Source organism: Hibiscus syriacus, unplaced genomic scaffold (genome assembly GCF_006381635.1).
Source record: "Hibiscus syriacus cultivar Baekdansim isolate YM2019G1 unplaced genomic scaffold, ASM638163v2 tig00112746_pilon, whole genome shotgun sequence".
NCBI lineage: Eukaryota > Viridiplantae > Streptophyta > Magnoliopsida > Malvales > Malvaceae > Hibiscus > Hibiscus syriacus.
The window spans coordinates 259,038-274,129 of record NW_024063395.1 but is presented as its reverse complement, the minus strand read 5'-3'; the positions used below and the strand labels follow the sequence as shown (position 1 = coordinate 274,129).

At 35.2% G+C, this 15,092-nt stretch overlaps 1 pseudogene; it reads right to left on the bottom strand.

Moving 5' to 3' along the window:
- Positions 1–354: 354 nt before the first annotated feature.
- LOC120183311 lies at positions 355–2,554 on the bottom strand (annotated as a pseudogene).
- Between the last annotated feature and the right edge of the window lie 12,538 nt (positions 2,555–15,092).

Below are 15,092 nucleotides of genomic sequence, written 5' to 3'. Positions count from 1 at the left end.
TCGCATGTAGCTGAAGAACTCCAGGAATCAATCTACAATACAACGTAAAGTTATTTAGAAAAGAAGAAACTGAAGATTCCAAGCTGCTTTCTTAATGCTTACAGACATTAACTTCCATAGTTGTAGGGATACGATTAAGGATACATGTTTGTTTGATAATCTGTTTTTGGGGCAAGAGAGGCAGTGTTTAGATATTCCAGTGTGAGAGGCATGCAATTAGTGAAAGGTAGCAAGTTTTTGAAAGTTTGACTAAGTCAAGTGCCAAAAGCAGATGCACTTTCTTTGTTTAAACCTATTAGATTTAGTGACAGTTTCCCGACAGCAACATCGTCTACTCGAGTGTGAACCTATCGATCAGTTTCGTACAATCAAAGATGGGAGTTGAAAGGAAGAGTTGAAAGGAAACATGGAATAATTTTACTTTAATGAGGAAGATTTAACAAACAAAATTCAAGTGAATAGGACAAGAAACTGCCACCCAGCATAATCTCAAAAAATAAGATGATAGTTATAGTGGAAAACATTACCTTGGACAGAAGATGCAACAACATGAAATGAGCAGATACGCCGTCATTTTCGAGAACCGCTGTAAGATGCTCGAACAGAGCTACCCTTATCACTTTCACCAAATGTGGCTTTGGAAGGAAGAACGAAGATTACAAGGAAGAAAGATGAGAAGCATAACAAAAACCTCACTAGACAATAGAAGTATTGAACTGAAAACTAGTCAGTCTAAGAAAGAAAAATCCAGAGCAATCCATAAATCTCTCCTATAGAGAACCTTCTCTCTATTTCCATGAAAAGAAGGCAAAAACATAGAAATTTAATCAAATTAAGCAACACTGTGAACATATAACTTTTGAAATTAATTTCAATGTAATGCTCAGATTCATGTGTGGCCTAAAACAAGCCATTTGATTGCAAAACCCAATGTATACAGTTTCATTATAAATTTTGTATATGAATACAAGGTTTAAGATAAACTGGCGAAACCATATAATTTTGAACGAAAAACGGATTTCAACTTTTGTACTCACATTTTGCATAGATCTCATTTACTTTCTTGAAGTCTTTTAAGTCAGCTAGCCTACACAAAGGAAACCCAAGAACCAAATAAGATCTTATTGATTTTTTATTATCAAACCTTCTCAACATAGAACAAACAAAAACGAAAGCGAAAATCGTACATAATTTTTGTCTTAACCACTGAGGAATAGTCAGCACCATCATCTTTCAGTATTTCACCCATATTTTTTAGTACATATATAATCAAAAAGAAAATTTAGTCACTAGCATGCATTCAGCTATAAAATTATGAAAAATTAGTTCACATAAAAGTAAGATACGTGCTCGGTTTGATCTTTTACAGTGTCTGAGATGAACTTTCCAGACTAGAATAGAAAACTAATACAAATGATAAGCGCAATGCATATATAACCAAAACCTAGGATCTATCTCACCTGAACTCTTCATTTTCCCTAAAATATACATATTCGACACATTTACTACGAGTCCAAGTAAAATAGGCTAGGAATGCAAGCTTAACATGTGAAGAACATTTAATGAACATGCCACAAACCTCTAGAATAAGACCGAGAACACCAGAGACAAATAGAAGATTATTGGCCTTGATGGCCTGAGAATATGGTCATAATGCTGCAGGAGCTTTTTCAGTCACCACAACCTCCTTAATCCCTACAATCAAAAACATAATCACAATCCTTAGGTGCATCTAATAAACCCATAATGCCCGACTGTTTAATTTTTCCTAGCACAAACATGCTCATATCCACACTCACATTTGGTCCAACGAAACAACCCTTTAAGAATGACACACTCATCTGTATATATTCGAATCATATCATTAGAAACCCCTTAGCAATCCTCATAGGCTATTGTCCAAAGGCTTCCAAACACAACGAAATAAAATTGCAACGAATTCAAATATAAATTCCCCAAATTTCTCTTACAAAAACGACTAACTGACAAACTATCAAATAACCAGTATAAAACCAAGGTTAGATGTTTCATAAGTCACAACCCTATTATTTCCCCTTCACGTTCACTTGATTGAAACTAACACTTTTTACGACTCGATTAAAACTAAAATGCAAAACCAAATGAATTAACCCATTTTCAAAAGTAATCCATCAAATCAAAATCAAACAGTAAAAAGAAGCCCACTATTTTACTAATGTTTTTTTGTTACCAGGAGAGGTGAAGAGGCTTAAGCAAGAAAAAGGAGAGTCGTTTTTTGAGGAGGCTTGCCATAATGAAGAGCCAACAACGACTCCTTAATTTGTATGTAGATCAGCAAAACAAATATTCAGATAACAAATATATAGCCAAACCAATAGGAAACTAACAAAATAAACAAGAAGTAGAAGAAGAAGAGGGTCGATTCGTCTGTTTAAAGTTGTAAATGCAACTAAACAAAAAACCAAAGAAAATAAATCGTACCAGCATTAGCGAACAAGAGAGTGGGATCATTGTGAGGATGAGGCGGAGGGAGAGACGGTGGCGCGGTGGAAGAGACGGAGATCGTCGAGTTCATTGGAGGCGGAAATGGGCGGCAAAGGTTGGGGATTCAAACTCGGTCCTAACAAGAGGATAAGAATCGAGATGAAAAGCAGGAGAGAAAATGAGAGAATGAAAGGAGTGGAAAACATTAGGCGTGAACTGATTATCGATGGAGGAACAAGGGGGAAAATGAAAATTATGGGCGAAATTAAAAGACGACTTTTAGAGATGACACACAATTAAAAAGTGTACTCCGTGTTTTTGCAATTTTTTTGGATTATGACTATTAAATATGACACACATTATTGTAAGTCATAAATCGTTTAGATTTTAAGAAACATGACATTTTTTTATGACACACATTTTTTGCAAGTCATAAATTAGCGTGTCTCATCGTTCGTGTGTCATTAAAGTTATATTTTCTTGTAGTGTGTTATGCTTCAAAACTGAAAGTAAACAAGTAAAAAAGATACCTTTAAAATGCTTCTATTTTTTATTTATTATTTTCGAAACTAAAAACCTAGAGGGGAGCCTTTTTTTTCTTTACAATGGTTTGGGGTTTTATAACCCCTAAATATTACATATTCTCTCTCTGCTTATTGTGTGTTGATTTGGGATCTCTGACACTACAGGAGCTTCAGTTTGTGGCAGCGACGGTGGCAACCGACTAGTGGAGATAGGCGACAGCAGAGGCTCGATTTGGACCTTTGGATGGGTCCAGTTCGTGTGGCTGAGATGAGTGGAAACTGGAGCTAAGGGAATCATTACAAAATGCCATGTTTAAGTTTGAATTTAGTTGTGTGTTGATTTGGGATCTCTGACACTACAGGAGCTTCAGTTTGTGGCAGCGACGGTGGCAACCGACTAGTGGAGATAGGCGACAGCAGAGGCTCGATTTGGACCTTTGGATGGGTCCAGTTCGTGTGGCTGAGATGAGTGGAAACTGGAGCTAAGGGTTAAATCCTAATCGACCCTTGATCTGGACCGTTGGATCAACAAGCCGATCCAACGATTGTTAGCTGGTACTGTGCAAGGCTAAGGGTGGGAAACCCTAATTGGGTTTGGGCTCTAAAATAGGTCCTGCTCCTGTTAGGCCTCAGGTCTTAGGTGTAAATTGGGCTTAAGGGTTTATACTGGGTCAGGCTACTTTTTTTGCCCGAGTTTGGGTTATATTATGGCTTGATTGGGCCTGTTGCATTTGTAAATTAGCCCTGAATAATAATAATAATAATAATAATAATAATAATAATAATAATAATAATAATAATAATATAATAATAATAATAATAATAATAATAATAAAATAATAATTTAATACAATATAAAAAATGTAGGGACAAAAGTCACTGTAGACAACTACCGCTCTTTGCTCATTCTTGTGTTAATAAAAATAAGGAAAAGACGAAGAGACAATGAGTTTTCGTACGTTTGGCTCCATGATTTGAAATCTGATGAGAGATCTGCTCCACTAATTCTACAGGGTGGATCATATCGAGAAACGTTGACTCCTTATATTGTTCTTTAGGGAATATTAAATCGAGGTAGACTTGTTCCATTGTTACTTAGGGAATATCAAATCTTGAAAGAGATTGATCTATTATACTTTTTTTTTAGGGAAAATCAGATCTGGGGACGTTGATTCATTCCACTGTTACTCAGGGAAGATTGAATAAAAGCATAATTATTCCACTGTTACCCAGGGAATATCAAATCTTGAAAGAGATGGATATGTTATGCTTTTTGTTGAGGGAAAATCAGATTTGGGGACGTAGATTCATTCCACTGTTACTCAGGGAATATCAAATCTTGAAGAAGAATGATATGTTCCTCTTCTTCTTGAGGGAAAATCTGATTTGGGTATGTTGATTCATTTCACTGTTCTTCAAGGAAGATTGAATCGAGATAGACTTGTTCCAATGTTACTCAGGGAATATCAAATCTTGAAAGAGATGGATCTATTTTTCAGGGGTGATTGAATCAAGTTCGATTCACTTCTCTTGTATTCGAGAATATCAAATCTGAAAATTAAACATTACCACTTGTTAGTATACGTTTGAAATTTGAAAAATCATACTTGAAGATTTGGATTTCAAGATAATCTTTGAAAATCAATCTTTCTTATGGAGACTTGCTTCGCACCCGCCGAATATGGGAGTATGCCTCTCTAAACATTATTCTCTTTATTTGAGGTTTAAATTCTAGCTTCCACTTGTTGGGATTTTGATATCATGAATCTTCTTTTTTTCATTTGAAGATCTATGAAAACCACACGTTTATGTATTAAATGTGAATGCAATGTAATACATTTGCTTTTATGCAAATGATGTTCTCATGCATACACAAATATTGATTCAATTTTCCTTTGACTCCAAAGTGGAGAACTAGGTCTTATTCCACTTGATAACTCCTCTATAGGGTTTACTTAGATATCAATGTAACAACATACGATTTCAAGCTTGCAACTTTGAAGAGCCATCTGATCATCTTATGTCTTTGTGTCTTCCTAGCCTATTATTTGCGTTCAATTCTAGGAAGAAATGCTCAATTTATTGAATTCTTGCTATGGTCGAAAATATGGCCATGATGTCCCCTTATATCCTTGACTCAATTATTTTATCAGAGTTTTTTTACTAGAACTCTACAGTTAATTGATGCTCAGCTAGTTTTCTTTACCAGGTAAGCTCTGTTAAAATTCATGGCCTGCCCCTGACACTCCAAGTCCTGAGACTAATTCTCATAGTCTTCTTAGTATGAACCTTGTTATCTCAACATGATATGGGTTTTTGGTCATTCCCCAAAGTGGGTGTTTTCATGACTCGTCCCTATTTGGGTGCCAAAATTCATCCTGGACTGGTCTCACTCATTCATTTTTGCTATACGCTAGGATATGTGCCCCTTTCAAATAAGGCGATCATATGCTTCTCGATAACATCACAAGGAAGTGTCATAAGTTCTATCATTCATCTCTTATAATCTCTTAGACTACTCACTTTTAGAATTATGGAATGCTTCATTATTTTGGCATCGTTTATTCTTTTTCTCCAATAGAAGCAAAATGGGCCTCACTTTCTCTAAGGACCTTTCGTATTTGAGACTGGCTTGTTTGAAAATATTTTTCTCCTTTCTTTTATTTTAGAAATCAAAGAACGAAAGAATTTTGTAAAGTATCACTGCTTAATTCAGGCTTAAAATTGAAGTAAATGAGCTCATAGAATATCAAAAGAATCAACAACTCTTTTAATATTTTCAAAGTTATAACTCTTAGACAAGTGTCAAAATTGATGGGTTGGCTTCGGGTTGGCTTCAGGTTGGTTTTCCTATTTTCTAAGGTTTCAGTAATCGAAGATTTCATTTCTTTCTTGGTCCTTGTGAACATTATAACTTGCCCCTCTTTCTTGGCTTGGAATTTTAATCGGATGTGGACAAAATGACGCAACCAACATATTCAATTACTAGACTTTCTAGAACACTTCACCGAACTGCCGAGTATCCGAGCAATGTCATGGTTCGAATACAATCTATTCATAAATCCAAGGCTTTTGAGTTTCCTCTATAGCCAATTACTTTATTGGAATAGTAACTTTATTTTATAATCTATAATAATAATAATATTTTTTTAACCTTTTGATCATTCAGATTTAGAATTTCTTAAGCTCATCGAGAAGAACATGTTATAGTCTATGTGTCTTTGATGGTTAAACAATCCCATATTTAGATTTCAGTTCCCAAACAAATGGCCTATACTAAATTCATCAACTCCACCATTCTATTTGTAAAGATTAGGATCATCATTGAACGTCCTCAAAAGAAGTGTAATCTAGTCAGTTTTGCAATGTCATACACAAGAGATGGCCCATGTTGTCTGCTCCTATTCATACCTTAATACCAATCTTCTTGTTCATTTATTTATGAGATGAGAAAGCTATATTGGTCCCAACAAGAGAAGTGTATGATCTTAGAGTGTATCTTCTGGGGTACGGTCCAGGGTCCTTAGTTTATCAGTTTTCAATATTGTCACTTTGTAAAAGATCCATAACTCTAATCATTTAAAGATTTTTTAATTCAGTTGATATTCAAAGAACTTCAAGACTGCAAATTTTGATTTAATGCTCACCATCTTTAAAGTAACATAAATTCATAAAAATTTATGAAAGTACAAAAAAAGGTTCAAACAAGATGCTACAAACATAAAGTGTGATTATGGTGGAGAACGACCTTCAATTGTTCAGCCAAAATGCCCTATTTCTCTTATAATGGTGGGTGTCCAATTGGATTAGGGTCTTTACCCTCACTTTCTCCCCATATCTCGATCATTTCTATTGTCAAGACTCCTTTGTCAAAAAGTTTTTCTATCTCTTCCATCAATGGTATGCACTTGTCAGTGTGATGGCCCAATGCCCTCATATGAAAATTAGAAGCACTGTTCGGGTCATAGCCATAAGCAGAAGGGCTATTCCTCACTCTTAAAGACCTTGGAGTGAGGTACTGACTCTTGATTAAAGTAGATAACAAGTAAAAATGGGCACTTGAAAAACCTTGAGGTCGTATTTCTCCAAGACATCTTTTGTGGCAAGTCTCAGATTACTTCTCTTTTAATTTCTTTCTCATCATTTCCCACCTCTTTCTCATTTTTTAGCATCAGATAAGTCTCGAGAGTTGAATCCTTTAACTCTGCCTTGCATATCGCATTTTCCTTTGATTTTGCTATTTTCTTTCTTCATGTCCTCTTCCATATGTACTTCATTTGTTTCGACTTCACTAACTCCATTCTAAGGCTAACTCCCAACTGTTTCACCAAAACTGACTGATTATTAACATCCACCTCAATAACTCCATGAGCCAAAATATCTTGGACTTGTCGTTTGAAGTTACCGCAATTCTCGATGGAGTGTCCTTGGGCTCCATTATGATATTCACAAGAAACTTTCTCATTATACCAACTCGTATAAGAGGCAACAAAGGCTTAGATAGACGTTGAGTAATAGTTGGGCTTTGAGCAACTTGGGATATAACTTGTTGTACAAAAATGAAGGAAAATTAAGTAGAAGCTCTTTTGTCCTCACTTTCTCTATTGCCATTATTATGACCATCTTGAAGACATTGTGACTGATCCTCGAGATGTTCGATTTGAAGGTTCAACTTTTGAATAACATCTTGGGAGAGATATTTGTTTGCAAATCTCCCTTTATCGGTAAGTTTTGAGCTTCCAGAGAGCTTAGGTTTTCCATCTTCAAAGCATAAAAACCCTTTTGTGATGAGGTTTTTAACTTTTAATATCATGACCACATAACTTTTCATAGAGTGGCTAAAATCTACAGAATGATAGCCACGTGAATTTTTGATACCTTGCCAATCTGGATGTAAATTAGTGTTAAGCCTTGGGGGAATAGACGATAGGAGGCCACTTTTGAAGAGAAAGGGTAACAAGTCTGAATATGAGCTTGGAATCGGAACATGAGGTACCATCTTCTTTTTCTTTTTGTTCCTTTTAGCCTTTTTTTATTGGCATTTGAACTTCCTCTATGCCTATTTTATTTGAGTCAATCTCAAATTTTTTGTTAGTAGTTTCACCCTCAATTTTTGCTTTTCCCATTATGATATCTGCCATATTTTTCTAGAATCATAACCGACGTTTGGAGTTTACTTGGATTACCATATTCTTCAACATGTTCTTGATCATTTGTTGTCACTACAATGGCTGCACTAGTAACATTCAGATTTTTCACTCGAAGTCTTCTTCTTTTCTTGCATAATAAGGTTCTTTAATGATTTCTCCCCATATATTACAGTAGTCTTCATGCTCATCAACTTGGACATTTGTTCCCTAGATTCAACTTGGAACTTTCTTACTTCATCAATCATTTCTTGTTGGGTCTTTACGAGTTGCTCCTGGATTCTCTTGATCCTACTAACACATGCTAATATTTTTATTAATCACTTTCTATCTTTTTAGAGACACGCCCTGGTAACTTTAATTAGCTCTAAGAAATTCTACCACAATATCATTTTGTTAATATTTTATTAAAGAATGTGAAAATATGGCCATTAATGAATAAAAGGCAATGCGAAAAGTAAATGCAATGTAGATGCAATGTAAATGCAATGAATGGTGTTGATTTTGGAACAATTCCTTAGAACAACTTTTTATATTAGAAACAAAGTTTGGTTATAAATTTTTAACATAAGTAAAACTAAAATCCACTGAGGTTCTTCAGTCTCCGGCTCCAACACTTCGCTTACAATATCACCTTCATGTGATAAGTCAACCAAGTATTGAGCCACTCCTTGAGCATACTGTAGGTAGCTCGTGATGAGGTCATCCCTTTGCTTAACTCTCCACTGAGCCTATTCCCAATGTTGGCACCATTATATAACTCCTTCATAGGGGACTATCGACAACTTATTTGTTATTCCCTAAAAATCATTACCCATAGCTTCGAGTTCATTCACATGCTTCTTCAAGTTTTCAACTTCTGCACAGTTTGAACTGCTTTCTCAATTTTGGTGCCGTCGTAAAGCTGTCTCTAAACTCAAGATTCTACCCTTCAATTTCTCATTATGGGCCCGAATCTCTTGTAATTGTTGCTCTAGTGCTATATTTTCTATTCAAATAATCTTAGTATGATGTATACTCTGCTTAAGCTCTTAAGTGCTTTTCTCAACATCTCTTTTTAAACTTGCCACTTCCTGTCTCCATTCAGCAGGAGACTTACTTGAGCTAGTGACCACCTGAGCTTTACCATTCGCTAGTAAAACAATTGGAGATCATAGAAATCCAATCTGAGTTACTTCCCTACTTTTTCAATCTGGTCAACTTGACCTTTTTGGATATCAATTTCCAAGCTTCTCTGGTACGACTCATCCTCCAATCTCTGTAATGTCTCCTTCCACTGTTTCCTTTCAACCTCAAAATCAAGCCTGGCTTGTTCTAGCGAAGATGGTACCACTCTGAGATGTTATTCCATAGGTTGGGTATTCTCAAGATTGACCATCAGGATATGATCATTAACTCTGTTGCTTCTCCACTCCTCGTACTCTTGTGACAGCCTTAAGTTGAAGGTAAAGAGATTTACCCTATGAGTGTGCTTTCATGCATCGGAAACCTCTTTGACTTTGTTCTTGTATTGCTCTCCTCTAAATATGAACTCAGACCCAGATAAATCCCAAGTTGCCGAAATGAATTGTCTCGACCCATACTGTTTGTAAACTAGTAACATATCATACCCTATAGAACCTCATATACCTGGAAACAGAACCCAATCTCTTTCTCCACACCTATATAGTATGTCTTAGGAAATATCACAAAATATCACTATCTCGAATATCTTTGAAAATGATCATCCATTCCTCTTCAGTGAAACTCCCAGGCCATTCTCGAGAAAGGAAATCCTTTAAAGGTGAAAATCCTTCTAAGAAGACTCGATCGGGTGCCCTCTCGACTTGTTTGAAGTGAATGAGGATCCAAATTAGCAATAGCGGTGCGCACCCTATGAAGCGCCCTTATTCTTCTCATCTGAAAGAGTTCAAGGAATGGAACGTTTCTGCTAGGGTAGCCAAAACAAGATCTACATGTCTGTCCAGTCTCTCGAACAAGTCAACCACGGATACATCAACGTGCCCCAGAACCTTTGGGAATATGACTAGCCCATAAATACTCAGAGCAAACATGTCAATCTTCTTTTGTCTTTCAAGATAATGGTCAATCACTTCTCTCAGAGTGATCCAGGTAATACATTCATTATCACCCTTCTTTTTTATGCCTCTTAAGACCTACTACTCACTCATGTCAACAATCAGAAGTAGTTTCTTCTTGAAGGAATGAGTATTTGGTGGCTTGGTGTATACATTGTCTGCTTGGAATCTCGGACAACGAATCAAGGTGTGGTACTCATCTATGGTAAGTGTCATGTCCACTCAGCCAAAAGTAAAACAATTATAAGTGGGGTTCTAGAACTAGGCCAGAGCTCTAAACAGATTTTGGTAAATCAGAACGTTTAAGAGATACGAGATGTCACTATAGAGTTGATAAAACAACTGTTTATCGGATGTTTCCCACTTTCCCCAAATCTCTTTCAGCTCGCTCAGGTCATTTTGACGGACATCGATGTGAGTAAACCTAATCAGATCTGACACGTATCGAGGCTGTAAATTGTCTTCATTCATTTTTTGGGACTGTTTGGGCCATCTTAGAACGTGTTCATTATCTTCTACCTCTTTTTGAATCCTTCATTCCATATTACTAGCATTCTATATGGACATCGGTCATGGATCAACACCAATGGGATGAATAGTGCAATGCAAAAATGAGAACAAAATAAGAAAAATTACTAGAGAAAATTAGTCAAAAATCATAAATGAATTAATCGGATATAATATAATTTGTCGATAAAACCTACCCCACATGATGGCTACCAAATCATACATTAGTAGATCCTACCCAAACAGGATTTTTACCCACATGTTTTGTTTATAGATATTCCTGACCTCATGTCATCTAGTTCTCATGCTTATTCAAAAAATTAAACCTAACAACATGATCTCTAGTTCACATACATTTATTCGGGAATCAAAATTACACTACAAAAAATAAAAGGCTCAAACAGACTTTTCCTTGTGTACTCTCCTTATGGGATTCTTATGATCTGGGTAAGGCTCTATTTGGGTTCTAAGTTTACTACATGTTGGGTTCAGTTCTAAAGTAAGAGGTCCTTGAATTGTCCTTATCAGTGCCCTCTTGGGCTACTGAAACCTCAATCTTGGCCCATCATAAGCTTTCAGATCGAGTTCAATTCGAGGGGACACACATCCTTATGTCCATACGGAGGTGAAAACCATCACAAGAACCATAAGACGTGAGCCCCATGAGTGATTCACTATCCCATACGGAGGTGAAAACCACACGAGTGAGTAGCTTCTCACTCCTACTTAAACAGGACGGAGTGGGGTTTTAGCTCATGTTATTGAAACGTGGATGTGCAACGTGTAAGGAAAAGTGAAAACAAAACAAACAACAGCAAACAGAAAATTCAAAACCCTGAACAATTATTTACTCTGAAAACATTAGCAAACAAATCAGTACAACTATTTAGTGGTTAATTAAATTGCAAGTGAAAGATTTATTCAAACCACAAAAGGGATCAAAAATCAAATTAGAGCGATCTTGTAATTTTTATTTAAAAATACAACTAATTAGTCGAGTAATGGTTTGAATTTCTAAAAAAAATGTCCCTAGTAGAGTTGCCAAGCTTTTGAAACAGTTTTTCGAAAGGGGAAAAAGGGACGGGGCCTCGTTTAGAAATAATTTTTTATGACCAGTTAATGATAAAAACGTGGTTCGAGGAGTCACCACCAATATTTGATTAGGGTGTGATTGGGCACCCAAAAACATATTTTTCATTTTAATAAAAATATTAATTTTAATTAAAACAACAATTTACGGTCTACGTTACCAAAATTTGAGTTCGGTAGTCAGTTATGAGTGGGGAAGGATTAACACCCCCATAACGCCCTAAATCGGTACATAGTCGATTAATTAGTTGTCTTTGCAATGAAATTTACGAGTTCAAGTATAATTTAATTTAAGATCCTCTAAAAATGACATTTTTTTAATTTTTGGATGAAAGATGATAATATTTAATTATTTCCTATCGAGAAGAAACGATCTCTCATACCTTAAAGCAGTCGTTTCTTACTCCAATCGAAATAAAGAAATATTAAAATTCCATTGTAAAGTTCTATATTAATTCAAAATAACAAAACCAAGAATATTTTTAAGAGAGAAAATAATAATATCTAATTATTTCCAATCGAGAATAAACGACCTCTCATACCTTAAAACATTCATTTATTACTCCAATCAAAATGAAAAGATGTCATTATTCTGTCCTAAAATTCAATACTGATCCGAGTGAAAACGATAATATCTAATAATTTCTAATCGATAATAACTGACTTCTCATACCTTAAAGCATACATTTATTGCTCCAATCGAAATGAAGAGATATCACTATTCCATCCTAAAAATCAATATTAATCCGAGAGAAAACGACGATATCAAATTATTTCTAATCGAGAATAAATGACCTCTCACGCCTTCAAGCAGTCATTTATTACTCCAATCGAAATGAAAATATATTATTATTCTCAATATCGATTTGAATGTTATTATTTTAAAAATTCATCGGAAAACACATGCAAAAATAAAACAAATTAAAAGCATATCAAACAAGTAATTAATTATTTATTTTACAAATATTTAATGAGAATAAGGATGTTCCATTATTTAAATATCTCGATACGAGACCTTAGATTCGATCTAACAATTTTTTCTCGATGAACTTAATTAAGAGAACATGATCTTTTTCCCAGTTCCCAAATCTTAAGATGGATTTGATTTAATTCGTATCCCTAAATGGGATATACTTTCGTTTTAAAATTATCGAAAGTAACTTTCTTATATGTTAAGGCAATCACTTTATGACAATATTAAAATAAACGAATATTACCCTTAGTCAATTTATTTCGATTCGAGTCAAGTGATGCTTATGAGGGTATCATGTAAAATTAATTATGGACTAGAATGAACTAACATGCAAGCAACATGCAAAAATTAAATAAGATAAAAATAGGACTGAAACATAAACAATCAAACCATCATGTCAAAATTAAAATAAAATAAATTGTGAAAGTGACTAAAATGAGCATTTTAATATTAAGGTAAAATTACAAAGAATCAAAATAAATAAAACATGTGGACTAAATTAAAAATAAACTAAAATTGCATAGCCAAATTAAAATAAATAAAGATACAGATTCTGGTTCGAAATACAAACATGTATAAACTACAAGGGGTATGTCCTAAATATTCCATTATTCCTAGCCTAAAATATACATTCGAATAGAAAGGGGAAACTACTAAATTAGTCCATAAGTATTTTTTTAAAAAATAAATAGTCACCGCACATAACCAAAATATAAAATAACGCTAAACATACAGGGATTAAACAACAAATAACCCTAAAAATATATCACATGCATAAAAGTGGGTAAATAAAAAGTCCCTACAGGTGACAGACAGGAAAAACACGCTAAAGTTAGGGGGACTAAACAGAAATTAAACCAAAAATACATAGTATAAACAGAAATGGGTAAATTATAAAAATGATCCCTATATATAACTATTTTGCAAAAACACTCATATCTTAGGTGACCTAAGTGCAATTTCCCCTTAAAGTTTTCTATAAAAATATTTTTTAATTTATTTCATTTTCCTTTTAAAAAAAACTAGAGAGAGAAGCTCTCTCTTCTCTCTAAACCAGCCTCCGCCGGTCGTTTGGCACTCGCTGGCCGCCACCGCCGCAGTCACCGGTGGTCTCTAAATTTCTCCATAAAGCTCGCCTGGACCTCTTTGTCTCCGATCTAGGCTCGATTTTGCATGAATGGCCTCTTGAAATAGGGTTGAGACTCTTCAGCTTGTCGATCTCATCTGTTAGCCATTGGATCACCTCGATTCCGGAGTATGTTGTTCCTGGGGACACACTACGTTTTCTCATCGTTCGGATTAGTGAAAGGAGGCCCCAGTCACCGACGAGACTTCGGTCAAGAGGTAAAACCCTCTCCCTTTCATCTTTTATTATTTTTTTATTTCTACTATGCTTCGAAACTGAAAGAAAACAAGTAAAAAAGATACCTTTAAATTTCTTCTATTTTTTTATTTGTTGTTTTCAAAACTGAAAACATAGAGTGGAAGCCACCCTTTCTTATTTACAATGGTTGGGGTTTTATAACCCTCGAATATTACATATATTTTCTCTCTTTTTTTATATAAAATCATTACAAAAATGTCATATTTACGCATGGATTTGGTTTTGTGTTGATTTGGGGTCTCTGACACTATAGGGGCTTCGGTTTGTGGCAGTCGACTGGTGGAGATGGGCGGCGGCAGAGACTCGATCTGAATCGTTGGATGGGTCCAGATCGTACGGCTAGGATAAGTGGCGGCTGGAGTTAAGGGTAAATCCCTAATCGATCCCTGATATGGACCGTTGGGTCAACAAGTCTATCCAACGGCTTTGAGCAAGCAGCGTGCAAGGCTTAGGGTGGGAAACCCTAACCGACTTTGAATTCTAGAATGGGTCCTGCTTTTGTTGGGTCTTGGGTGTAAATCGGGCTTGACGGTTTGTACTGGGTCAGGTTGCTTTTGGGGCTTGAGTTTGAAACATATTGTGGCCCAATTGGGCCTGTTGCATTTGTAAATTTGACCTAAAATTTATAAAGATTTTGATCTCGAATTTTTATTTTGCACATCTGGATGTTCACCAAGCACCATTAACACATTACTTTTCAACTTATTTTTCCTTTGTTTAATTTTTGGTTTAATTGGTGCCTTTAATTTTTCTCTAAATTTGAATAAAGGGGTCCAATACGGAAGAATAAAAACGGGGGTAATTGGGAGGGCTACGGTGGGTTCTCAATAAATTAATGCTACAAATATAAAGTACAGGAATTCATCAATATACACAACCATTGTTTTGTTTTTGCTTTAGAACTAAGTATTTAAATTATATTTTAAG